The following is a 27,855-nucleotide window of genomic DNA, read 5'->3' on the forward strand; positions in this document are numbered from 1 at the left end:
AAAAAACTGTCGTCCATAAAATGCGTTGCACAAATTCGAACATCTGTGTTGTGCTGTTCTGTTGTAAATAAATCTTAACCAATGATTCCTAATTGCATCTACTTCCGGAAGGCCAAATAAATTGCTTTTGATTTCGCACTGAAACACACACCGTCTCCCTGACATGGCTGCATCAACACTGCTGTTCCTGAAACCACGCCTTCTTTCTTTGCGTTCACATTTGGGCGGTATTATGCTAATATTTCCACATAGTGACGTAGATATGTTGGGGCGTGTTAGAATGAGGCGTTTTAGGTAGGCGTGGTTGACTCTTAACTTTTATAAAGAATATCTCTGGATTTGAGACTTTAGTCTTTGCAACTTTACAGATCTTCTTTATGCACCAAGAGCTTGTAACACTCCAAAGAGAAAAGAAAACTTGAAATCGCATCATATGACCCCTTTAATATAAATTCAAAGCAATTCCTGTGAGTCCTGTTCTGAACTATTCAGCTGATTTTTTGTGAAAATCTATTTGGTATGACAATCATTCATTTATAAACAAGCTTCAAAAGGCAGCCACAGTCTATTTAAAAGCAAATGAGTCTCTTGGGGGAGCGGAAATTCAGTTCCTAATCTCCTGGTATTTAATTAACATGGATAACAAATTGTGCACAAGATCAGCAGTCTTTGATTATAAAGGCATCTGTGCACAAGACGGGTATCAAATGCTTATTGGTCTGTTTGTGAGTAAAGTAAAAAAAAAAAAAACTTAACAATTTGAGTTAAACAGTTGAGTAGCAAAGGTGAATGAATAGAAAGTTTTAAAAAGCAGAATTTATTTTAAATATAATTTTTATAACAGTATTAATTTAATTAAAAAATTAGTTTCTGTTGAAAAACACTATCTGTTGTATATATCTTTTGAAAAAAAAGTCTATTGTAAAAAGACTTTCAGGATATTATTATTATTATTATTATTTGCATTATGATTTTTGTTTTCCATCACACTCAGTTAGCCATGACTGTCAGCAGCCTATACAAAGCTTTATTTTTATTTATTTATTTACTTACTTATTTACTTGTTGAATAATGAACTTCTTGGCACTCTAAAAAATCCTGGGTTATTTTTTTAGTGTTTGGGTAGTTTTTGTGTCACACAGATCCTGGGTCAGACGTAACCCAGTGGTTGAGTTATTTATTGCGGTGTTTTTTCATCCTCTTCAGGAGAGAACAGTTCTTAGCGCCATCGAATTGATGCATTTCTTCAGTAAAATACAGGTTTGTGTACATTTTATTTTATCTATAAAATCGTTACTGTGCTATATATTGTTCAATTTTATGCAGAGCAACATACATGGGCACGGAGTGAATCACCTAAGTTAAACGAGTGTCACGTTGGTCTTTTCGCGTGATGGAAAGGCCTGATGTCATGCATAAAATAAATTATTTTATTCATAAAGGTACATAATATAAATACTTTGGATGTTAAAATATGTCCTCAGAGCTGTTTACCGTTTGTTTATGGGCAGGTTATGAAGGCAGTTACAATATATTTTGGCTTTGAGTGAAATGCAGGGCAGAGATCTGAAGTTAGCAGTTCCCCACCGAACACGATTCTAGCTCGGGCAGGAGAACCAGCGCCGTTACGGTTGAAAAACGATAACAGAGACTGGTCAATTACACGTAAATTACTTCTAAATGTTAAATTTTTCTAATGTTTGTTAAACAATGTCGATTTTTTTATATGTATTAAAAACTATATAAAATATGCTATACTGTAAATATGATATAAATAAAAGAAAATAAAGGAAGTTATCATGCAAACCAGTAGTTGTGTGGAGTATTTTACAAATGTTTAAAGGATTTAAGTCTGTAAACACATATGCCATAAAAATAAGCTAGTTTTATAGTAAAAATGAATCAACCCATTATGCTGGGTTTAATAAACAACGCAATTTGCTGGGTAAAATTAACCCAAGCCCTTGAGTTAAGAAATAACCCAGATTGGGTTGTTTTTAACCCAGTGTTTTTTAGAGTGTGTTTAATTTTGTTTCATGTACATTTTGACAGGTGTCTTGTGTATGTGGGTCTAGATAATGAACCTAAAAAGCTCCATACAGCTTTACAGTAGCTAGTTGTGAGGAGTTCAGAGACATTGGGCAGCTGGCCTGTGCATCAGTGAGTAATAACATGATATGATTGATATATAATATATTTCATTTGAATGGTTTTAGTGTCTCTTATGTGTTGCTTAAAACTGAGCCCATAAGCTGGCTGACTTGCGTATTCTCTGTGTAATGAGTCCAAAATATTGCTAAACACCCAGCCGACCAGGGCAGAAAAGTTTATTTTTGCTCACTCAGTCAATTGGACTCCTTCACGTATAACATATGGGTCTATAAACCACCATTAAACTGAAGAAAGTATATATTTTGCTTCCTCTACAGTGTCTCTCAAGGGTTTGAGAGCACATCAGCATTTCTCTTTTTCTGTGGGAAGAAACCCGAGAGCTGTAAATGTTCTGCCTCTGTCACATCTGTTTAAAATAATCTTCCCCATTCACAAGGGAAGGAAGAGGAAATGCCCGAGAGCCTATGAAGTTTTGAAGGTACACATCTATCTTTCTGCTATGCCTCTGCAGATCTGCTCAGCTACTTATGAAATACGGCTCAATATTGGCAGCATCTAGAATCAACCTTTGACCCCTCAGATGTTCTTGCTGGACAGACCGTTTCATTAAAATTCATAACCTTTTCCTCAACTGATGAATTTTAATTGGCCGTGAGCATCTCACTGCTGAGAGTTGTGATGGCCAATGATGCTAATGGTCTCACTTTAGGAATGTCACTGTACCCTCATTCGCCTTTCAGACTTATTCGCCAGTTCACGATTTACAGAAATCGTATGGTTACTCTTTTTATCGTCATAACCTAAGCCCACTAACCACCTACAGTCCGTTTACCGACTGTCTGATGCAAATTGGACAGAAATGGCAAGAGCTGGCAGAAATTGCCACTTCCAATCTGACTGTATGTTAAAACTTTGTTGAATACTGAATAAAATGTAGAAACAGCTTTTATTCAGAATTTTTTTATTTGTATAGTGCTTTTCAGATTACACTTTGTTTCAAAGCAGCTTTACTGACAATGCATGTGTCTACATTACAATTTAGAGTGATCTGTTATCAGAAGTGAATGTGTCCAAGTAATGTTTATTTCATAAATGAACAGTTCAAGATAATAGAATCATACAGTTAGTGTCATAAAGCAAGGCCAGACACAACAGGTAAGTGAAAGACAGGAGGGTTTATTGGTACAGGATGTGGAGGAGTGGAATGGGTTAGGTTAAGGCAGGTGAGTGTCAACAGAGTGAATGATTCCAGGGTTCTTATCTGAGTTCTGAGGGTGAGTGTCTGATGCTGGTTTCGTGGGAGATCGTGGAACAGCTTCCAAGGAGTCGTTGGAGGATTGTGGGAGAACCAGAAGGTAAGTCTTTCGAGGAGAATATAATATAGCGAGTCCAGGGCAGTCCATAGAAGTGAACGGTAGACCGGACAGTGAGTGACTGTGATGTGTGTATATTTGTAGTGTGGCTTGATTGGTGACAGCAGGTGCGGGTGATCAGAACTCAGGTGACTGTGATCGGGTGATTATCCGGGCTGGTGACTGCAGTGACTGTGATGAATCCCTGACAGTTAGCTAACAATAATTAATTTTAGGCAGAAACTCATTAAAGCTATTATTACAAGTGTGATCATAATGATTACAATATAGAGACATTTTTGCAGTTGTGCATGTCGATTCAAGTTGGCGTCATCTGGGGTCCTTGCAGGGGTCAGCATCATCTCTTCACAGGTGTTAGATCATCTGAAGTCTTTCTATGAGGCTAGATCCACGCTGGAGCTGGTGTAATTTATAGTAGGGTGACCATACGTGCCATTTTCCCAGGACGCGTCCTGGCCAGGATTTCTATATTGCCTAAAATATCTAGGTTTTGGCTTTGCTTGCGTGTGCAGACCGATCGGTTTATGACATCAAAATACTGCCGACGGATCGGTTTATGACATCAAAATGCCTCGAGAGCATTTTGAAAGCATAAGGAACCGTCTGTATGGTATTTTGATGTCATACACCGATCGGTCTGCACACGCAAACAAAGCCAAAACCTAGATATTTTAGGCATTATAGAAATCCTGGCCAGGACGCATCCTGGGAAAATGGCATGTATGGTCACCCTAATCTATAGTTACTTTGAGATGGGCATCCCGGGGTAGGAACAGAAAGGCAAATGGAAAAGAATTAGCGTAGCTGCTGTTCATAACGTTTCAAGCAAAAAAATATGTTTGTGACTTTTATCTGATCTACCTGGGAACAACGTTATGAGATTCATTATGTGAATGCTTGGCTGAAGAGATGTGTCTTTAATCTAGATTTAAACAGAGGGAGTGTGTTTGAGCCCCAGACATTATCAGGAAGACTTCAAGAGTTTAGGAGCAAGATGAGAAAATGATCTCCCTCCTTTAGTGGACTTTACTATCCTAGGTACTACTAAAAGTCCAGAGTTGCGTGACCTTAAAGAGTGTGTTGGATTATAGGGCATAAGAAGATCAGTTACAGGAGCTAAACAATTTAGTGCCTTATAGGTAATAAGTAACCAGGGTAGAGATGAAAAAATTGGGGTGATATGATCATATTTTTTTTAGACCTGGTAAGAACTCTAGCAGCTGCATTTTGGACTAACTGTAGCTTGTTTATTGAAGATGCAGGACAACCAGCTAGTAGTGCATTACAGTAATCCAGTCAAGAGTCCATGAATGCATGAACTAGCTTTTCTGCATCAGAAACAATCAATCAAATGAATAAAATAATTAAACAAAATGTTAGCATTTTCTCACCCTCCAAAACTGTATGACTTGTTTGGATCACAGAAGAAGATATTTTTGAAAAAAAGTCTAAAAATCAATAGGTCTAATGTTGTTCGAACCTCAATGAGCGTTCAACAGCTGATAAAAGCATCACAATAATCCTCAAGTAATCCACACGACTCCAGTCAATCAATTAACGTCTTGTTAAGTGAAAAGCTGTGTGGTTGTAATAAACAAACCCATCATTAAGACATTTTAATTTTAAACTATCGCTTCTGGACAAAATACAAGACCATAATCTATAATATTGTTTCCTGTGGCACACATTCACTACAGATGATCCATAGGTGAGCAGATATTTTAATGTAAATTTTTTTTTAAATCTGTTCCCATGAAGAAACACTACATCTTGGATGGCCTGAGGATGTGCCAATATTCAGCAAGTTTTTCTTTGGTTGAACTATTCCTTTAAATTGCCTGTAGAATAAAGAAAGTCATACAGGTTTGGAACAGGATGAGAGTGAGTAAATTATGACAGAATTTTCTGAAGACTCTAAATGGCACCAAATCAAACCAAAATTTGGTTCACTTTTCACAGCAGAACAGCTATTATGAGCGTCCTCAGCCTGAGTTGGAGTCTCACTGAGCGATGCCTCGGTGAAGGAGTGCAGGGATAATTAGGCTCATCTCATTTGGCGTGAACTAAAATGCTTTGTGTGTCATGGCAACAATGAAGACTAATTATCATTCACGCACATCCTTATGAAGCTTTGGTTGCTAATTCTGACTTTCTTTGTATTTGTTCCAATGCTGGATGGTGTGAAGTCATAATGACAACATGTAGTTTAATTTATTGATATATTCATGAAATCTTGCTCAGGGGTGGCTCCTTTAGTTGTGCCTCATTTAAATATCAACTTTTGTCTCATACGTTTCTCCTAAAACAATATAGCGCCTGACTTTTGATTGCAGACTTGGCAAATTTGAGCGCAGCTTATTGCTGAGATATCTAAAGCAGTAGTTCTCAGACTTTTTAACTTGAATGCCCCAGGGTTGTTATAGCTAATTAAAGCTAAAACCATAAAGAAAAAAAAAACAATTAAAAATATATATATTTATTTATTTATTTACTTACTTACTTCAGCTAGCTGCCAAGGCAACATTTATTATTTTCATTTAGTTTGACTCAAAATACTACAATAACTAAAACTAAATCTGAAATGAAAAATGAACAAAAATTGTTAGCTAAAATTAAAATGCAACGTATTAAAATTTAAAACAAACAGTTTGATACTGATTCTCTTATGATAGTAAAACATCATTCCAGATTTCCAGAATTCCAGAACTGAATGTTTTTTAGGTTTCACACTCTTAATGACCAATTTACTTTTAATTTTCAGCTTAATTTTTCAGTCATTAGTGATTATGGGATAAGGTTTTTAAAATGGATTTTTACTCATAAATAACTATTTCTACATGATAAAATATTTTTGAGCTTGACATAACTGGAAGTAGACTTAACTAAATGTGTACTCATTATATAAATTTCCATAACTGTATTTGTTTCCATGACGTTTCCAGCTTGAAAACACTTTTAAAAAATCTAGGTTTTCCAAGATCCTGGTATTTAAATAAACATTAAAGTAAGAAATACATTAAGAGATGTTAGTTCACATTGTGATTTTTAGTATAATTTAGTTTAGTTTTTAGTTTAGTTTTAGTTTTAGCTTATTTAAAGATGATTATTAAATCTTTTAAAAGTCATTTTAAGACATTTGAGGCCCCCTAGTGGGTCCCGGCCCCCTGGTTGAAAATCACTGATTGAAAGGTGACACACTATTAAACAAATAATGTGATTATTAAACAAAACTCTCCATTTGTTTTCAATTTAATCTCATTGCTTTCTAGGAGAAACAATACTGGTATTAAAAATGTTGTATTTGTGATTTTCCCCCCCGTCATCTACAGCCCATTACACCTTTAAAGAACCATTAAACCTTTTTCATTCGTTCTGTATGTTTCAGCACTGGCCTTACAGAGTAACGTCTCAGGTTACTTATGTAACCATGGTTCCCTGAGTAGGGAACGAGATACTGTGTCCTCTTGGGGTCGCTATGGGGAACGCCTCGTCGTGACCTGTGTCTGAAGCATACATTGAAAAAACACCAACTCGTTGGCCGGCGACAGCCATGACGTCACTACCGGTGCAACTATAGTATAAATAGGCGCCGGGAGCACACATCATTCACTTCTTCATCTGAAGCTTGCGTGGCAAGAAACCTAGAGGACACAGTGTCTCGTTCCCTACTTAGGGAACCATGGTTACATAAGTAACCTGAGACGTTCCCTTTCATGGGAACTTCGAACTGCGTCCTCTAGGGGTCACTATGGGGAACGGTATACCCACGCCACCATGCTGAGGGGAGTGCATGCCAGAACCATGGCGAGCACTAAGTACCAACTCTACCATATTGCTATGGGAGTCGCTCTTGGGACGTTAGACGGCTGTCAGTGACGTTATTCCCGTTATACGGCCAAAGGCCTAGGCTACATACCCCAAATACTTACCTGTTAGGGCCAGACTCCTGGGCCCGGGGTAGAGCTCAAGGCTTGGAATCAGGAATAGATTCCTTTAAGGGAATACGACCAAGAGACTAGAATCATACTAGTCTTGGCCTGTCACTTAGGGGCTACCGCACGTTCTCTTTGTATGTGCTGAAGGAACTGTCTCAACAGACCCCTAGTAGCAACACCCTGTTAAAGTAGGTATCCAGAGGATACATAGGAGGAGTGGTGCCCAAGGTGGAACCGGGGTTTTAAACCACTCAGAAAGAGCACGAAGTTGTTGCGCATAGCTCTTACCGTACATGATTTTAGAAAAGTGGGCAAAGCATAACGCAACACACCTAGTTCTCAGTCGAGAAGGGGGTTCAACCTACAGCATGTTCCAATGCTGGAACAGCTAGCAATAGTTTACCTTGGCTGAGGGAGCACAAACCCAGCTCTCAATGAGAGGGGGCTCGACCTGCAGCATGATTGTAAAATCAGAAGGGTAAGCATACTGCAAGCTAGCCAAACACTCAGCGCATCAGGGAGGCAGAGGAAGGGCCTAATTCACCTGATGCTGCTGGTTCCAGGTGCTCTGGAGAAACAGAGAACTCAAACTTCTCATGTGAGAGGAGAACTCCGAACTCAGAGGAATAACGTTGCTCATTCCAGGTAACACTTTGATAAAGGGGAGCACTGCTCAATACTACCACGAGGACAGCCCCTGGAGCGAGGAATGCAACTCCTCAGAGAGGATTAACGCTCGAAAGAAAACACCATACTCACAATAACCCTCAATGGTGAGGGGAGTGATGCTTCCAGAGTGTTTCGACAGAGACACACTAGTTGAATGGAGCCCAAGGTACCGGGGTCTAACCAACTCAGAGAACGAGATCAAAAATGCGTAGATGGGCCGAGATGGGCTAGGACCCCTGGGTTGTTCAGGCTCAGACCTGGGCTTTGTGAAGGCCGCTATCTCGGTCTTTCAGCAGGTCAGCCTGATATGCTTGGAGCATCACCATCATGTGCAATGAAGCGACAGCCCGAACTGCTGCTGCTGCGTATGCCCTGGCATCCAAGCGAGATGTCAAGGAGGGGAGTCTTAGAGGACGTCTCACCCATAGAGAGATAGCTGGCCAGCGTCTCTCTATAGGGCATCTTCTCATAACCGCTTTCGCGCATCGCCTCGACGTTGGCATAACTTGTATGCTGGAATCGATGGATGCGTGAGGAAAAAACGGCCTCTTCCATTCCTTCGAGCGGCGGGTCCTGAATCGCGGAGAGCAGATGACTGCCCCTCTTTCTTGAAAAAGAGACAAACGAGAGCGGAGCTTTTCCCTTGGAAAAAATGCTCGCAGTGCACGCCGATTGCCCCCTCGGAGGCATCGCATGCGTGCTCTTCCCCCAAACAAATAACGCATAGATCGTGTGTGTCATCAGATGTTAAACAACGTCAACACGGATGCACACATCCTTCAACGCTTTGCTAGTGCTCGCCATAATGAGATGAATAGATCGCTCTTACCACAGAAATGCACGCTTCAAACAAAACAGTCAATGAAGACGAAGAAGAGAATGATGTGTGCTCCCGACGCCTATTTATACTATAGTCGCCGGCCAATGAGTTGGTGTTTTTTCAATGTATGCTTCAGACATGGGTCACGACGAGGTGTTCCCCATAGCGACCCCTAGAGGACACAGTTCGAAGTTCTCATGAAAGGGAACTTTACGGTGTTAGCTATAGAGAGTATTAACAATAGACTTATTTTTGGCATCAAAGCTTTCAGCAATTACACTAATGAGACCACAACTGTGAGGCCAATTAATTTTTGCTGAAAATAAAGCTGTGAGCCTGGTCTCATATCTTGATCTGTTAAAATAGGGCTTTGTTTACGAGGGAGAAACAAGGTTTCGAAAGAAAGAAACTGATGCATTGCTTACAGTGTGTTAGGTGATATGCTCAGACAGAAAGCTGCAGTCTGTTTTTAATTCATGTAGTTATTATTATTTGAAAATTAAATTTATGAAACACATGTTTGCCAGCAGCCACTGTAGACAGACCAAGTGCTGGAATATGTCTGTCCAACTGTATTGTCAACTGGAGAATCAGGAGAAATGGGACACAGCAAATGGTCACTAGAGTTGGATTTGCATCTTGGATCTATCAGGTTTCATTCTCTCTCTTGGCTCTCTAAATATATTTCATGATGTTTCCAGAGCTGGTAAAGATGGTTTTTACACATGAATTCCTAAAACAACTCATTGAGTATTTCTTTTCCTTCTTTTGATTGATGCTCTGTCTTTTACTGGCCTGGATTTTATAAACCTGCATACATATTCCTTCATATTTTAAAATATTATTGCTTCAGAGGCCCCTGTCTATAGACTCTTGATGTAGGGCCAGTCTCTATCATTAGGTTTTCTGAGTGTCTTGGAAGAGATAGAAACCGTAAATCATTAAATTAATTGACACAATGTCATGCTGTCAGGACCCTCTCAATTTTAAGTGTCAAATCACAAATTCTTATCCACATGTATAATGATTTAACTGTGCAAGTAATGATTTACATGAAAAATGTTTAAAATTATGTACATACAAGGCGCTAGTCATACCAATGGCCTAGTGACTGTGCCATTTGTCATTTTAAGTTTCAGAAAGGTGCTCATGAGCGCCCCCTTTGAGACATTCCTGATGTATTTTGTGTCTCTTTGTAGTTTCACAACCTTCAGGAGTTGCGTCACAGTGCATCTCTGGCCACCAAGGTCTTCATTCAGAGAGACTACAGAGACGGCACCATCTGCAAATTCCAGACCAAGTTCCCCGCTGAGCTGGACAGCAGGGTGAGATTCAGATGAAGGTTAGGGGACACATCTGATGTATTACTGCCATTTATGTGGTCGCACAGTCGTCGCATGTGACATTGCTTTAATCTTAAGACTTTTGATTGCCTCAATCTTAAATTTGCTAAAAATGTACTCACCCTCAGTCCATCCAAGATGTAGATAAGTTTGTTTCTTCTTTGGAACAGATTTGAAGAAATTTAGCATTACATCACTTGTTCACAAAGAGAGCTTCTCTAGTGAATGGGTGCCGTCAGAATGAGAGTTCAAACATCTGATAAAAACATCACAATAATCCACAAGTAATCCACACCACTCCAGTCCATCGGTTAACATCTTTTGCAGTGAAAAACTATGTGTTTGTGAGAAACAAATCTCTCCTGATTCAGACCAGACATCTTTTTCACTGTAGAAAGCAGTATTATGAATAGAGAACTTGCATTTTAGCAGGAAGCAATGGTTTGAAGTTTTAACTTCTTAAAGTTTTAATGATGTATTTGTTTCTTGCAAAAATGCAGCTTTTTGCTTCACAAGACGTTAATTGATGGACTAGAGTCGTGTGAGTTATTTGTGGATTACTGTGATGTTTTCTCTCATTCTGATGGCACCCATTCAATGCAGAGGATCCGCTGGCAAGCTGGCTGAGTTTAAACTAACTGTTGTGCACAGATCGAGAGGAGCCTGTTTGAAGAAACGTTGAAGACGCTCAACTGCTATTATGCAGAGGCTGAAAAGATTGGCGGTCAGTCCTACCTGGAAGGCTGCCTGGCTTGTGCTACAGCCTACATCATCTTCCTGTGCATGGAGACACGCTATGAAATGGTATCAAGATAAAGTCTTCTCCTGTTTCATTTACAATACACTCAACATTCATGAAGAAGCCAGTCCTGAGATGTAAGATTGAGAACAGCTCCAAACCATGAGCGCCTTTGAAGATCAAAGACGAGCATTCAGGCCTGGTTACCCAAGGATTCACACAGAACCAAAACATTAGAAAGTTTGAACATTTTGATCTGCCGGCCCATTTGAATCTGACCACACACGTTTGCAGCGGCAGATGTAAATCACTTTCTCTGAATAGCATGCAAACAAAATTGAGATAAGGTTCGATATGCGTAGATACGCCCTACTTAGACAATAGTTCCCTTGTGGTGAGCACCTGTCCATCAGTGGGCATATCTGACCAAATCATAACATGGCATTCAGTGCTGAAATATACTTCCAAAGGCCAGCAAATTACTCCACACAGGAGATAGAGTGGACATACTATATTCATCTTCATGCTTGAACATGTTTGAAAAGTGACGTCGTTCATGCATTGTGGAACTCCGAGGTCACATCAGGCTTTTTCAGAGTGTTATTTGTAAACTCTAGACAGGAAAAATGCCCACTTTAATGGCGAACTCTGATAAACTGCACCCACCCATGATGAGCACTTTTGTTTGCCGCTCCAGCTGACAGAAGGCCACACATGAGTGGACACGGATGAGTTCTCTCATGCTCTAGGCTAGCATGATAAGCATCTTCCTTATCAAAGACGAGTGATTGCACACAGAAGTCAGGGCAGTGGAGACAAAGATTTAGAGAGTGCTGCACTGTGTCATACGTCAAGCCTCAAGACCGTAAATCACAAAATGACATTTTGTTCTTTCAAGCAGCACCAATTCTCGACCTGTGGTACACGCGTTGGAAATTTTAAAAACTATGTTTCGCATTTCCATGGTAAAATCTAAATGAATCAATAAAAACATTTCAGATTTACACAGATATATATACACAGTTGCCTCCCCATATTATTAGTCATGGAATCCCTGAAATCGAAATAGCAGTGATTGATAACTCAAGTGATAACCATAGCAATGGACGGGTAAAAATTTATATGTGAGAGCAACCTCAGTGATCTAATTCTGGAACCGGTCCCGGCCAAACTTCCACAGACAGCGCGCGTAATGAGCAAGATCCAGTTCACGGACCAAAAGCGTGTGTAAACTTTATTGAGACATATCAACGTTATATATTATATATCAGTTTATTTATTTATTTAATTTAACTTCAGATTTATGCTGTAAAAGTCACGAAGATAACATTGAACATGTACCATGCTTTAGTAGACATTTCTGCCTTCAGGTGGAAAACAAACACCTTTAAAATGAAAATGACATAAAATTACCACTATTACCAGTAGATGGCAACAGAGAACAGAACACACATGCAAAACTATCGCACGCGTGCTACTGCAGTAAATTTATTCATTGCACAGACTGATTTTTTCGTATCACATGCATGCGACATGCATGTCACGCTGTATGTACAGTGGGGCAAAAAAGTATTTAGTCAGCCACCAATTGTGCAAGTTCTCCCACTTAAAAAGATGAGAGAGGCCTGTAATTTTCATCATAGGTATACCTCAACTATGAGAGACATCTTTCATTCCAAATCATAATTTCATTCCATATATTCAAGTTCCATTCCTCATCATATAACAGCATGCTGTTCAGGAAATAATTATATTTAAATAATATATATATTTACTATAGATAGATATATTATTACAGATATATTTATAATATTATATTATAGATATATTTACTGTTATCATTATAAAAAGTGAGTAGTCATTATTTCAAAAATATGTTTTTGCCAATGCCGATTTTTAAGTTGCCTTGCTTCCAGTGATATATTTGGCATTAATTTTCCAAAAATACAAAAGACATAATGACTTTATGCCATCTGCAGTGGTTTATGGGAACAGTTACTATTGAGCTGGTTTGGATTCATACATCATTGCTTAACAACTTCAGAGCTCATTGTACATCTTTATTTAAAGGTTATCACTAAAAATAAATTTCTCAATGGAGAAAATGAGGGGAGATTTTTACTTTTCTGGAATCTGACTCTAGCACTGACTGACTCTGTTGACGATTTAAAAGAAATTGAAAATAAAACACTGTAAGACCCAGAATAACACAGCTAGTACCAGCTCAGTTCCTGAAATCTAAGAGTGCACTGACTATCAGGAATTCAAAATCTAATTGAAATCTGTAAATAAACAGGAAGTTTTAGGATTTACATTTTCTTTATTATTAATATTTTATTTTTCAAGTTATGATGTTATAGCAACATGGTCATGTCATGGGTTTAAATCCCAGCAAATGCATGAACCAATACTGTGTATGCAATGTAAGTTGCTTTGCATAAAATAATCTGCTAAATGAATCACTGTAAATGTAACTTCATTCAGCTTAAGTGCTGCTGTCATTAAAGCTAAAGGCCGACATTCCAAACAGTAAGATATTCATGTTCAGTTTTCAATTCAACTTTCCAGTCAATACATTATGCTGATATATAAGTTGTAATGAAAAAGCATTTCCACTGGTGGTCTTAGGCTTTTGGACCTCACATGCATATTTACATGGAAATTTTATCATGATAAATTGATGTAAGCTTTTGGATAAAAGTGTGCTTGTACACTTTGTTCTGGAAAAACATATTTCACTTTGGGTTGCGCCAAGTAGCATATTAGCAGCATGTGTTGGATTTACTCCTGTGAGTCATTGCTCATCCTGAAGTTTGTTCGTGGCCACTGAATTCAGAACAGATCCGTTTTCTTCCCTTATTACAAACATCTCATCCTTTTTCACGGCCGGTTCTGTAGAGTGGAAGGCAAAGCGTAGCAAAGTGATGCACAGTTTCACCCCACTGGGGTAGAGAAACACAGATAGCCTTTGCAATGCTCACTTGAAAAGTCAAACAAATAAACTTGAGTAATCTAAATAAACTACTATTATACAGCTTTGATGTTTTCACAAATGGCTCTAAAAGTATACAATATAATATTATGAGCATTTATTTAGCTTTATAATGCTATAAACTTCTATTGTTTTTATATAAGCTATTTGTAATTGCTTTTTTATAATTATCTTTAAAAATACTTAAAGAGCAGGTCATATGGTATTTTAAAGTGTCCTAATATTGCTTTGGAGTCCCCTACAACAGGTTTAAATGCATCTAAGGTTAGAAAACATAGTAATTTTCTCAGAATATACACTTAATATTAGAGTCATTTGCCAATGATTTCGAAACGATTCGTTCCCTTTGGAGTCCCCTACAACAGGTTTAAATGCATCTAAGGTTAGAAAACATAGTAATTTTCTCAGAATATACACTTAATATTAGAGTCATTTGCCAATGATTTCGAAACGATTCGTTCCAAGCAAGTTCAGAGCAAACCCCTCCCTTCCATAAGCCTACTCTGCTCTGATTGGTCAGCTGGCCAAGCCTGTTGTGATTGGCACAGAGAGAAGTCCTTGAGCAAGTTAGCGAGCGCTACCATTGACAAAGCACCTTTACATAAAACAATAATATAGTGCTCCAATCCGTTCTTATAATAATGCCATAAAATACAAAATCACTAATGCAAGCGAATCGTGCCCACAGCTAAAGTTTAGCTGCTAAACTGTGAACACTTAAAACAATAATGGTGGATACGTTAGCCGAGTGCTAACTGGTCTGTGTGCTACACTACATTCTTTATTATTAAATGAAGTAATTATTAGAACAACGTCAGTCTACATTAATCGACACATTCTTAGGAAATAGTGGGTTCAGAGTGAATTATCAGAACTATTTCAGTAAGACTAATATCGTGCTTTACCTAGAAACCTAAAGCTGCACTAGGTGTACATCACATATTAGCACAAACACTTGTTATTTTGAAAATTAAATTGAAAATGTACACATAACGTATCCATCATACTTACAGGTTGTGGTTCGGAGAGAGCTTGTTAGTCCAAATTAAGAAGATTAGAAGCCAATGATGATAAAAGCACAAGATTAGAGAAGCAGTCCTTGGTAAAATGACATGTACACAACAAAAGGTTTGAATTGTATTTCTGTGGTATCCTTGAACAGTGTCTTCTCAACATGAGGTAAACACACTAAGTAGTGGAAGTGTTTGTAGGCAGGGCAGACTCGCGGTCAGGCGGGATTATGCAAATGTGTTACCCAGTGACGTATACCGGTAACAGGCAAAAGATTCGAAAATATGACGACTCGTTAAGGCAATTCAGAATCGACTCTCTCTTTTGAAAGACAATGGGCCTCATTTACGAAACGAACGTACGACAGAAAATTGACCGTACGGTCGTTTCAACGCAAAATTTGGAATTGATCAATATGGACGTGAGCGGTGGCTACGATCAAATCTCACGTCTGGTCTCAGCTCGTGTACGCAAGTTTTTGAGTTACCTGAAGTTGCGCACAGCATAGTAAATATGGTGGATAATTGTAGATTGACAGCATTTTGTTCATTTTTATTTTCCTGACAGTCAAACGAAGCTCATTAGTCGATCGTTAATCAGTAAGATTAGAATGTCTTTTTTTGTTGTTGTTTTGGACAGGGCTTTAGCTTTATATGCGCGAATAGCAGCATAATAAGCTCTGGGCGTTTTTTGGAATTTTTGCCTAAATTTTTCATACTCAAATTCAAATGTTTGCCCTACACACATACAATGGAGGAAATAAAAAAAAATGGTTTCATTGTAAATAAAACCCTTTGAACTACAAAATATGAGTGGAATTCTTTATAAATAACATTATATACTTTTCAACTATTACTATAAACACAAAAAAACATAGGCGCTTTTTGAGTTTTAATTCAATATATATTTTTTGAAATTCTGTAATTCAGGTTCTATTAGGCTCAACTCTCCATCGCAATTCAATTGAAGATATTTCGATCTATGATTGTCACACAATAAAATAATCTACATCGTGACATTCCTGAGAATGAGAGCTTTCTTGTGATATATGACTTGACTTTATTGTAAAAAATATATCAAATACACATTCTTCGTAAAAAAAGTTCGCAATGGCTAGGCGGAAAATCGTGTGTGGGACGAATACATTTCTAAGCTTAATTTTACTGCTTTATGAATATAAAAACCAAAATGAATGGTATTCTTTGTAAAGAAGACACTCCAAGCTTTCAAATGAACCCATATATGGGCTGATACCATATAAGGAAGGCTATGCAAATGAAGCATACACATTTTTAACGCAAGTATAGGTTATGCTCGTTTTTGTGACACTCTTAATGCATTTAATTTATTTTCTTTATATCTTTATTTGATTGAATCCATCTGATCCCACAGGCGCCTCACGCACACACAAACAACATTACTTCTAGCCTTGCCTGACATTTCAGCCATTCATCATCAAACTAAAATGCAGTCAACCAAACATAAGTTACACTGTTTATTTTAAAAGGTCCTCTGTAAAATCAGCGTGCAGCGCCCAAACAATAAACATTTTTGCACATGTGAAGGATTTTACATGGATATTAGAACATGAGTGAAGTATAAAGCCATGTTTAGGCTGCATAATGAATAATAGTTCTGCAAAAATTTTTTACAAATATTGCAAAAATGGTATGGTATAGGCGTGTGAGCCCAATGCCGTTTCAGTTTTGCTTGACATTTGTATGCTGTTTATAATGAATGCCACTATAGCCTAATTTGTGTTTTATTTTACAGTTAAAAATATAATTTTATAACTACTTATTTTTCATTCTTGTTCGGTTCTGAATACCGTTAAATTTAAAATATTTGTTGTAGAGTGAGGGGAACTAAATAGGCTGTTTATATTTACCAGTATTTTAATATACATATAAATTACATATATTAATGTAGCCTAATTGTTTGCAATTACAAGGTTAACGGGTGTTTTTGGAGTAAGATCAAGTTCTCTTTTACTTTTTGGCCGGGTTTCGTTTCTCCGTGTCGTAAACTCTTGGGGCGAGGCTTCTAAACCTGGGTGTTTTTAGGGGCGTGATATTCAAATGACGATTTTTTTTCTGGCGCCACATTTATCAACATGCGATCATTCGTACGATGAGATTGGCGGCATACGAATGTTTCATAAATCACACGTGAACTCTGTCGTAAGTTGATTTGTGCGCACAGATCTGCGCTCGTTTCTACGTTAGATTGATAAATGAGGCCCAATATCTTTATTTATCATGCACTTTTTTGATTAACAACTTTGCAGATTGTTTTCATTTAAGGATAGCTATGTTATAAACTGCAAAAGAGATATTTTTCAAAAACCCATATGACCTGCTCTTTAATTAATTTTAATTGTATAAACTTTTAAACATATATTTAAAATAAACTGTAAAAACTTACCCTAATTTTAACGGTAAAAACTGGTCAATTGTAAGTTCCCTTACTCTGTATGGTTAAAAACTGTGATAAAAAAGTATATAAATAAAAAAGTAATTTGCTATATTAATATTATTTTGATAATGAAATACAGTAAATGTTTTGTATAATTATGCAGTACAGTTAGTTCAATACAATTAAAGAAGTACTTAATTTTTTTAAATTTGAGAAAATAAATGTAAGGACAAACATAATTGTATCCACTGTAATTGATTAAATTGTGAAAAGTGGGTGTTAAGTTAAAAGTGGGTGTTAAGTTAAGTTTTCCGTTAAGAACGGAGGCAGGTGATTGGAGGGGAGCAGTTGAAAAGCAATAAGGGATTGATGTCAGCCAGCAAAAAAAGTTGTTTCATTTATGCACAGTAAGACCAAAAAAGATTATTTATAAAGCGAATGGAGTCCGTTTATTTTAAGCTGACTTTAAAGGACCACTAGGGGAATTACAATAACCTTTTTCTTCCTCCTCACTGTGTCTCTTCTCTGACCCCCACAGATACTGAAAAAGATCAGCATGTATATTCAGGAGCAGAATGAGAAGATCTATGCACCCAGAGGTTTGCTCCTCACAGATCCCGTCGAGAGAGGCATGAGAGTGGTATCCTTTGCAAAGAGTCAGGATGGTTTTTTGAAGCGTTGGCACCACCTTGAAAGAGCTAAGCATGATCTGTGAACTTTGATGACTTATTCTATTTGCTTACTGAAAAGACATTATAGCTGTCACTTTAGGGTAACATAGTTTCCCATGGCCATGGTTTCCTTTCACTTCTGCTATTCCACAAAAAAAATTATCCTAATTTTAATGAGACCAGCCAACACAATTGTGGTTGTGTGTCTACTGTTCTTTCCAAAATGGGAAGCCACACTTTCATAAGAGTCACATACTGTACAAAGAATATCACATCACCTTTAGCCATTCAGCAGAGGTGACACATTGATATGTTGATAAAAAGCAGAAAGGAAAATCAGCCTTATTTGTAGGCGTTTCTTTCCATTTTCCAATTCTGTGGTCATAGCTAGGAAACTGTGAGACCAAAAAGTGTTTAAGGCCAGACCTGATTTGGATTCCGGAAACACTTTGTCTGTGTGATTAAAGAATATCTTGAAAAGATAACATTTGTCAGGACAAACAACTTAAAGCAGGTTAAAGACACTTGAACTGTTTGACAGCTGGAGTTTGAAGCCATTAATATTCAAAGCCAGACTGAATATTGGTCAGTGGGATTTAATATAGAAGACAAGAAAATAAAATATCAAAAAGGGAATAATCTAGTTTTATCGCATCACATTACACTGCTTGCTTCCAGTGCACATTTAACCCAAACTGTGTCATTAATGAAAGTTATACTGTTTAAACATTATTTCAAATTCCAAATTTGTAACCATAATTCCAACAAATTACAGTTCATTGGCTTCTGTTGGATCAGTGTGTAAAGCCTGTATTTTTTTGAAGCAGTTTGAAAATGTTGTTTATGCTTCTCACATTATAAATTCAACAGGCAAAGGTTTGAAATGTTGCCATTTGTTGGGTCAATGTGAACTAGACTAATTGTTTCTAAGCACCTAACCTAATGAGATGTTGCTCCTGTCAAGTCTATTGATGCATGGATGAATGCTTGTCACTTTGCAGAGATCAGGCTCAATGCACTGCATGTACCCCAGTAGTCTGCAAGTTGCCTTGGCAACCCATTTCCTTTTTGATTATTATTTTGGTTTCCTTTTTTTTCCGAGTATATATTAAATTGTCATGCATAATGAAATTTCAGTATTTTTCAAGGAACTAGTGTGTGTTCCCTTTCTCTCATTGTCTATTATATATCTGCAGTCTTCAGGTATGACAGTAAATGCGCTCCCAAAAGATCCTCCAGGAACGTATTATTCTTTGGATCCCATAATTTTGGGTGATTCCTTTTGGGAAATCTATCCAGTGAACCATCAAGCAAGCTTGGCAATACCGTTCCTCCCTCTTCCCGCTGACTGCAGGCCCGGCTGGTTTTGGCAACCCGTCATCAGCTCACAGTCCTGCGCGATCCAACCAGCTGTCACCTTAGGAGCAATGGGCAAACAATAGCTGCCATTCAGTTCCTACCACACTGACCACCAGTAACTCATCACAGAGCTTTGGTTTAGCTCATAGGAAAGACATTTTCAACTTAAATTAAATGAATCAGTTGATGGGTTAAATTCCATTATTGCTATGCTACCACATTTGCAAAATATTGCATATTCTCAACATCTGATTAGGTCTAAGTTTCTTATTAGGAGGGAATGCGTTTAACATCTGTCCAACTCTCATCTAGAACTTTTTTAAGGGTCCAAATTTGGGTTATGTGGCTTTTAGGGCATGTCTATCAACTTGACGGCCATATAAATGTTATGTGTACTTTACAAAGCAAACATTTATTGTAATTACATCACCATTAAAAAGTTTGTTGTTAGTAAGATTTTTTTTATGTCTTTGAAAGAAGTCTCTTGTGCTCACCAAAGCTGCATTTATTTGTACAGTAAAAACTGTAATAGTATTACAATTTAAAATAGCAGTTTTCTATTTGAATATGTTTTAAAATGTAATTTATTCCTGTGATGACAAAGCTGAATTTTGAGAAAAAATTACTCCAATCTTCAATGTCACATTATTCTTCAGAAATTATTCTATTCTGATTTGGTGTTCAACTAAATAATTTATTATTATTATTATTATTATTATTATTATTATTATTTGTATTATCAATGTTGAAAGCAGTTTGTGCTGATTAATATTTTTATGGAAACCTTACAAATTTTTCTTTGATAAATAGAAAGGTCAAAAGAACAGCATTTCTTTGAAATAGTACTGTCACATTTGAACAATTATCAATTTAATGTATACTTGCTAAATAAAAGTATTTATTTCTGTATTTAAAAAAAATTCTGACCTTACATTTTTATATTTTCAATCTCTTCTGGGATAAAAGACCAACAATATTGATGAATATTGATCTTGAACTCATGGGCGTATATTTGTATTTAATACAATTTGTAAATTATATAATCATACAATAAAATAAAGTGATATAATAATTCGAAATTATATATGAACAATTTTGATTAATACAATTAAAATACAATATTAAGATTTCATAAAGCAAACAGAAACTTTAAAATTAGGAACACTTATTTATTGGTTTGATTGCATGAACTAATAAAATTTGTAACTTGAATGCAATGTAAATTTCTTTGGATTAAATCGTCTTCCAAATGTATACATGTAAAATGACGCCACCTCAAATTGGCTGATGAACCCATTGATATATTCGTCCAGATGTCCTAATTAAAAATGAAGTATGTCATCACAAGAAAGAATACCCATTAAACAACTGAAATGGGTCTTTAATACAGTATTTACATTTTTCATACTAGCACTGTTATATTTCAACATCGCAGCATTTAACCCTTGACTCTGGCTGTCCAGATTGAAATCTCCATCTTTGAAGACAGTGGCTCCACCAGCTCCAGTGGAAGTTCTCCATCCAGTAGCACAGCTCAATGACTGGAGGAGCAGCACCAGGGGTATGGGTACAGGGGGGCCAGTACGCTCCCCAAAATCCGCATGTTGAAACATGAAAGCACCAGATTTTAAAGAAAGAGAGAGAGAGGAAGTACAAGTACTGCTCACTCGCTCGCTTCTTCCAAACAACAATCGCAAAGCCAGGAGCTTTAACTCACAAACACACCTCCCCTTCCCCAGCTCATTTAATTCAGCCTTCTCTGCATTTCCATTAGTGACAGACACATGTTGATCAGACGCCCTCAATAGTGAAATAAAGAGGGCTAGCAGACGGGTACAATGGTCGGAGTGCTTCCTACAGATTTTTCACTGTGTGTTAGCTCTGGAAAATCCCGATTAAGATGGTTTTGAAACATGATAGCTGGTCTAGCTAGCCTAAGTCCTGTGTTATTTTATCATTGAGATACTATTATAGGTTTTGTTAAAGGTGCAGTATATAATATTGACAGCTAGCAATTGAAATGGATTCAAATTCAAATATTGGTGGGAGCTATTTCTCCTGACCTCCTCTTCAGACTATGCTCACGACGGTTGCCAGATTGAGTATAGACAACACGAATGAGCGCAATCGACAAAAGAAGGTAACGAGCCTTACACTTTTAATATATCTCTGATCATAGAGCTTTTTAGATGGATGCCGAGGCTTTTTAGGTCAAGTAGAATCTGCGATCTCTGACCCAGATCGTTTGCAATATGCTGTGTTTTCCACCAACTGGCAACTCGGGGTGTCAAAATACTATTGGGTATTGTAATTGGCAGTGGGCAGAATCACATGAACCAAAAAAAAATATGACAGTAAATGCGCTCCCAAAAGATCCTCCAGGAACGTATTATTCTTTGGATCCCATAATTTTGGGTGATTCCTTTTGGGAAATCTATCCAGTGAACCATCAAGCTAGCTTGGCAATCCCATTCCTCCCTCTTCCCGCTGACTGCAGGCCCGGCTGGTTTTGGCAACCCGTCATCAGCTCACAGTCCTGCGCGATCCAACCAGCTGTCACCTTAGGAGCAATGGGCAAACAATAGCTGCCATTCAGTTCCTACCACACTGACCACCAGTAACTCATCACAGAGCTTTGGTTTAGCTCATAGGAAAGACATTTTCAACTTAAATTAAATGAATCAGTTGATGGGTTAAATTCCATTATTGCTATGCTACCACATTTGCAAAATATTGCATATTCTCAACATCTGATTAGGTCTAAGTTTCTTATTAGGAGGGAATGCGTTTAACATCTGTCCAACTCTCATCTAGAACTTTTTTAAGGGTCCAAATTTGGGTTATGTGGCTTTTAGGGCATGTCTATCAACTTGACGGCCATATAAATGTTATGTGTACTTTACAAAGCAAACATTTATTGTAATTACATCACCATTAAAAAGTTTGTTGTTAGTAAGATTTTTTTTATGTCTTTGAAAGAAGTCTCTTGTGCTCACCAAAGCTGCATTTATTTGTACAGTAAAAACTGTAATAGTATTACAATTTAAAATAGCAGTTTTCTATTTGAATATGTTTTAAAATGTAATTTATTCCTGTGATGACAAAGCTGAATTTTGAGAAAAAATTACTCCAATCTTCAATGTCACATTATTCTTCAGAAATTATTCTATTCTGATTTGGTGTTCAACTAAATAATTTATTATTATTATTATTATTATTATTTGTATTATCAATGTTGAAAGCAGTTTGTGCTGATTAATATTTTTATGGAAACCTTACAAATTTTTCTTTGATAAATAGAAAGGTCAAAAGAACAGCATTTCTTTGAAATAGTACTGTCACATTTGAACAATTATCAATTTAATGTATACTTGCTAAATAAAAGTATTTATTTCTGTATTTAAAAAAAATTCTGACCTTACATTTTTATATTTTCAATCTCTTCTGGGATAAAAGACCAACAATATTGATGAATATTGATCTTGAACTCATGGGCGTATATTTGTATTTAATACAATTTGTAAATTATATAATCATACAATAAAATAAAGTGATATAATAATTCGAAATTATATATGAACAATTTTGATTAATACAATTAAAATACAATATTAAGATTTCATAAAGCAAACAGAAACTTTAAAATTAGGAACACTTATTTATTGGTTTGATTGCATGAACTAATAAAATTTGTAACTTGAATGCAATGTAAATTTCTTTGGATTAAATCGTCTTCCAAATGTATAAATGTAAAATGACGCCACCTCAAATTGGCTGATGAACCCATTGATATATTCGTCCAGATGTCCTAATTAAAAATGAAGTATGTCATCACAAGAAAGAATACCCATTAAACAACTGAAATGGGTCTTTAATACAGTATTTACATTTTTCATACTAGCACTGTTATATTTCAACATCGCAGCATTTAACCCTTGACTCTGGCTGTCCAGATTGAAATCTCCATCTTTGAAGACAGTGGCTCCACCAGCTCCAGTGGAAGTTCTCCATCCAGTAGCACAGCTCAATGACTGGAGGAGCAGCACCAGGGGTATGGGTACAGGGGGGCCAGTACGCTCCCCAAAATCCGCATGTTGAAACATGAAAGCACCAGATTTTAAAGAAAGAGAGAGAGAGGAAGTACAAGTACTGCTCACTCGCTCGCTTCTTCCAAACAACAATCGCAAAGCCAGGAGCTTTAACTCACAAACACACCTCCCCTTCCCCAGCTCATTTAATTCAGCCTTCTCTGCATTTCCATTAGTGACAGACACATGTTGATCAGACGCCCTCAATAGTGAAATAAAGAGGGCTAGCAGACGGGTACAATGGTCGGAGTGCTTCCTACAGATTTTTCACTGTGTGTTAGCTCTGGAAAATCCCGATTAAGATGGTTTTGAAACATGATAGCTGGTCTAGCTAGCCTAAGTCCTGTGTTATTTTATCATTGAGATACTATTATAGGTTTTGTTAAAGGTGCAGTATATAATATTGACAGCTAGCAATTGAAATGGATTCAAATTCAAATATTGGTGGGAGCTATTTCTCCTGACCTCCTCTTCAGACTATGCTCACGACGGTTGCCAGATTGAGTATAGACAACACGAATGAGCGCAATCGACAAAAGAAGGTAACGAGCCTTACACTTTTAATATATCTCTGATCATAGAGCTTTTTAGATGGATGCCGAGGCTTTTTAGGTCAAGTAGAATCTGCGATCTCTGACCCAGATCGTTTGCAATATGCTGTGTTTTCCACCAACTGGCAACTCGGGGTGTCAAAATACTATTGGGTATTGTAATTGGCAGTGGGCAGAATCACATGAACCAAAAAAAAACAGACATTCTGACACAGAACGCACGTTATCAAAGACGAATAGCTAGCTGTAGTGTTGTTTTTCAGCGAAACAAGTATGTAAACTTAGCATGTTTCCTAAATATCTGCAAACATATTATGATATTTTTCTGCTTTAGTAATGTCAAAAAAAATTACATACAGCACTTTTAATATTTTGAATGAGATTATATTTTTATATTTCCTGCTTTCCTAATTTTTAGCTAAAGTTTTAATAATGTTGTGTTTTTATATTTTTATTCGTTTTTGTTGTTTTTAAATATGCTTCTATAGTTTTTATTTTCAGGTATGATAGTTTATTTTCAAGTTTAGTTTTAGGTATTTAATTTCATCAAGTTAAACTAAATTAAAATGAGAAATGTTACCTTGGAAACTAGCTGAAATAAAATAAGTTTAAGTTTTTTATATATATTTCATTGTATTTCAGTTAACATTTATTTTATTTCAAGTAACAATTTTTATGATTTTAGTTTTAGTTAATTATGATAACCTTGGTTTAGTCAAGTCACCTTTATTTATGTAGCGCTTTATACAAAAAAGATTGTTTCAAAGCAGCTTCATAGTAATAAACAATAAAAATAATAGAATCAATGATGCAAAATTCAAATATTAGACAAATTCAAATTCTGCCCAAAAAGGCTCTAAAAAGTCAATCGTGTCATTATTCAGCTCAGTGTGGATTTACAGAAACTTCATTTCCAGCGTTATCGTTGACATGATTGCAAAGATATTATTTAAACTGAACTAAGCTGGATGTTGACATCACTGAATTCAATGATGAACTGTCTTTAACTGAAAAATGAGTGTTTACTATTGTCATTTTGCATTATTGACACTATTTTCCTAATTAATACTGTTCAGTTGCTTTGTCACAATCTGTATTGTTAAAAGCGCTATATAAATAAAGGTGACTTGACTTGACTTCTGTCAAATATTAAACGCACATTTAGGAAACGTCTATGTTGCAAAGTGTGCATTCACAATTTTTAAAAAACAAATGTTTATCAGATCATTGTACACAGTTAAAACAATGCTTTAAAGAAAACGATGTTTAAAAAATCTTGAGAAGTATGTTTGCTTAATGAAGCACGACTGGTACATTAGCTATATGAAAATGAAAACATATATATATATATATATATATATATATATATATATATATATCTAAACAATCTCTTCTGGGATAAAAGACCAACAATATTGATGAATATTGATCTTGAACTCATGGGCGTATATTTGTATTTAATACAATTTGTAAATTATATAATCATACAATAAAATAAAGTGATATAATAATTCGAAATTATATATGAACAATTTTGATTAATACAATTAAAATACAATATTAAGATTTCATAAAGCAAACAGAAACTTTAAAATTAGGAACACTTATTTATTGGTTTGATTGCATGAACTAATAAAATTTGTAACTTGAATGCAATGTAAATTTCTTTGGATTAAATCGTCTTCCAAATGTATAAATGTAAAATGACGCCACCTCAAATTGGCTGATGAACCCATTGATATATTCGTCCAGATGTCCTAATTAAAAATGAAGTATGTCATCACAAGAAAGAATACCCATTAAACAACTGAAATGGGTCTTTAATACAGTATTTACATTTTTCATACTAGCACTGTTATATTTCAACATCGCAGCATTTAACCCTTGACTCTGGCTGTCCAGATTGAAATCTCCATCTTTGAAGACAGTGGCTCCACCAGCTCCAGTGGAAGTTCTCCATCCAGTAGCACAGCTCAATGACTGGAGGAGCAGCACCAGGGGTATGGGTACAGGGGGGCCAGTACGCTCCCCAAAATCCGCATGTTGAAACATGAAAGCACCAGATTTTAAAGAAAGAGAGAGAGAGGAAGTACAAGTACTGCTCACTCGCTCGCTTCTTCCAAACAACAATCGCAAAGCCAGGAGCTTTAACTCACAAACACACCTCCCCTTCCCCAGCTCATTTAATTCAGCCTTCTCTGCATTTCCATTAGTGACAGACACATGTTGATCAGACGCCCTCAATAGTGAAATAAAGAGGGCTAGCAGACGGGTACAATGGTCGGAGTGCTTCCTACAGATTTTTCACTGTGTGTTAGCTCTGGAAAATCCCGATTAAGATGGTTTTGAAACATGATAGCTGGTCTAGCTAGCCTAAGTCCTGTGTTATTTTATCATTGAGATACTATTATAGGTTTTGTTAAAGGTGCAGTATATAATATTGACAGCTAGCAATTGAAATGGATTCAAATTCAAATATTGGTGGGAGCTATTTCTCCTGACCTCCTCTTCAGACTATGCTCACGACGGTTGCCAGATTGAGTATAGACAACACGAATGAGCGCAATCGACAAAAGAAGGTAACGAGCCTTACACTTTTAATATATCTCTGATCATAGAGCTTTTTAGATGGATGCCGAGGCTTTTTAGGTCAAGTAGAATCTGCGATCTCTGACCCAGATCGTTTGCAATATGCTGTGTTTTCCACCAACTGGCAACTCGGGGTGTCAAAATACTATTGGGTATTGTAATTGGCAGTGGGCAGAATCACATGAACCAAAAAAAAACAGACATTCTGACACAGAACGCACGTTATCAAAGACGAATAGCTAGCTGTAGTGTTGTTTTTCAGCGAAACAAGTATGTAAACTTAGCATGTTTCCTAAATATCTGCAAACATATTATGATATTTTTCTGCTTTAGTAATGTCAAAAAAAATTACATACAGCACTTTTAATATTTTGAATGAGATTATATTTTTATATTTCCTGCTTTCCTAATTTTTAGCTAAAGTTTTAATAATGTTGTGTTTTTATATTTTTATTCGTTTTTGTTGTTTTTAAATATGCTTCTATAGTTTTTATTTTCAGGTATGATAGTTTATTTTCAAGTTTAGTTTTAGGTATTTAATTTCATCAAGTTAAACTAAATTAAAATGAGAAATGTTACCTTGGAAACTAGCTGAAATAAAATAAGTTTAAGTTTTTTATATATATTTCATTGTATTTCAGTTAACATTTATTTTATTTCAAGTAACAATTTTTATGATTTTAGTTTTAGTTAATTATGATAACCTTGGTTTAGTCAAGTCACCTTTATTTATGTAGCGCTTTATACAAAAAAGATTGTTTCAAAGCAGCTTCATAGTAATAAACAATAAAAATAATAGAATCAATGATGCAAAATTCAAATATTAGACAAATTCAAATTCTGCCCAAAAAGGCTCTAAAAAGTCAATAGTGTCATTATTCAGCTCAGTGTGGATTTACAGAAACTTCATTTCCAGCGTTATCGTTGACATGATTGCAAAGATATTATTTAAACTGAACTAAGCTGGATGTTGACATCACTGAATTCAATGATGAACTGTCTTTAACTGAAAAATGAGTGTTTACTATTGTCATTTTGCATTATTGACACTATTTTCCTAATTAATACTGTTCAGTTGCTTTGTCACAATCTGTATTGTTAAAAGCGCTATATAAATAAAGTTGACTTGACTTGACTTGACAGTAGTTATGTACAATAACTGTAAAGTTAGTCAATTATGAAACAAAT

At 36.3% G+C, this 27,855-nt stretch overlaps 1 pseudogene; it reads left to right on the forward strand.

The window, feature by feature from the left end:
- The window catches only part of LOC107564677 (golgin subfamily A member 7B-like), a 29,973-nt pseudogene extending 8,335 nt beyond the window's left edge, over positions 1–21,638 (forward strand).
- The last annotated feature ends 6,217 nt before the right edge of the window (positions 21,639–27,855 follow it).

Source organism: Sinocyclocheilus grahami, unplaced genomic scaffold (genome assembly GCF_001515645.1).
Source record: "Sinocyclocheilus grahami isolate Dianchi unplaced genomic scaffold, SAMN03320097.WGS_v1.1 scaffold955.1, whole genome shotgun sequence".
Taxonomy (NCBI): domain Eukaryota; kingdom Metazoa; phylum Chordata; class Actinopteri; order Cypriniformes; family Cyprinidae; genus Sinocyclocheilus; species Sinocyclocheilus grahami.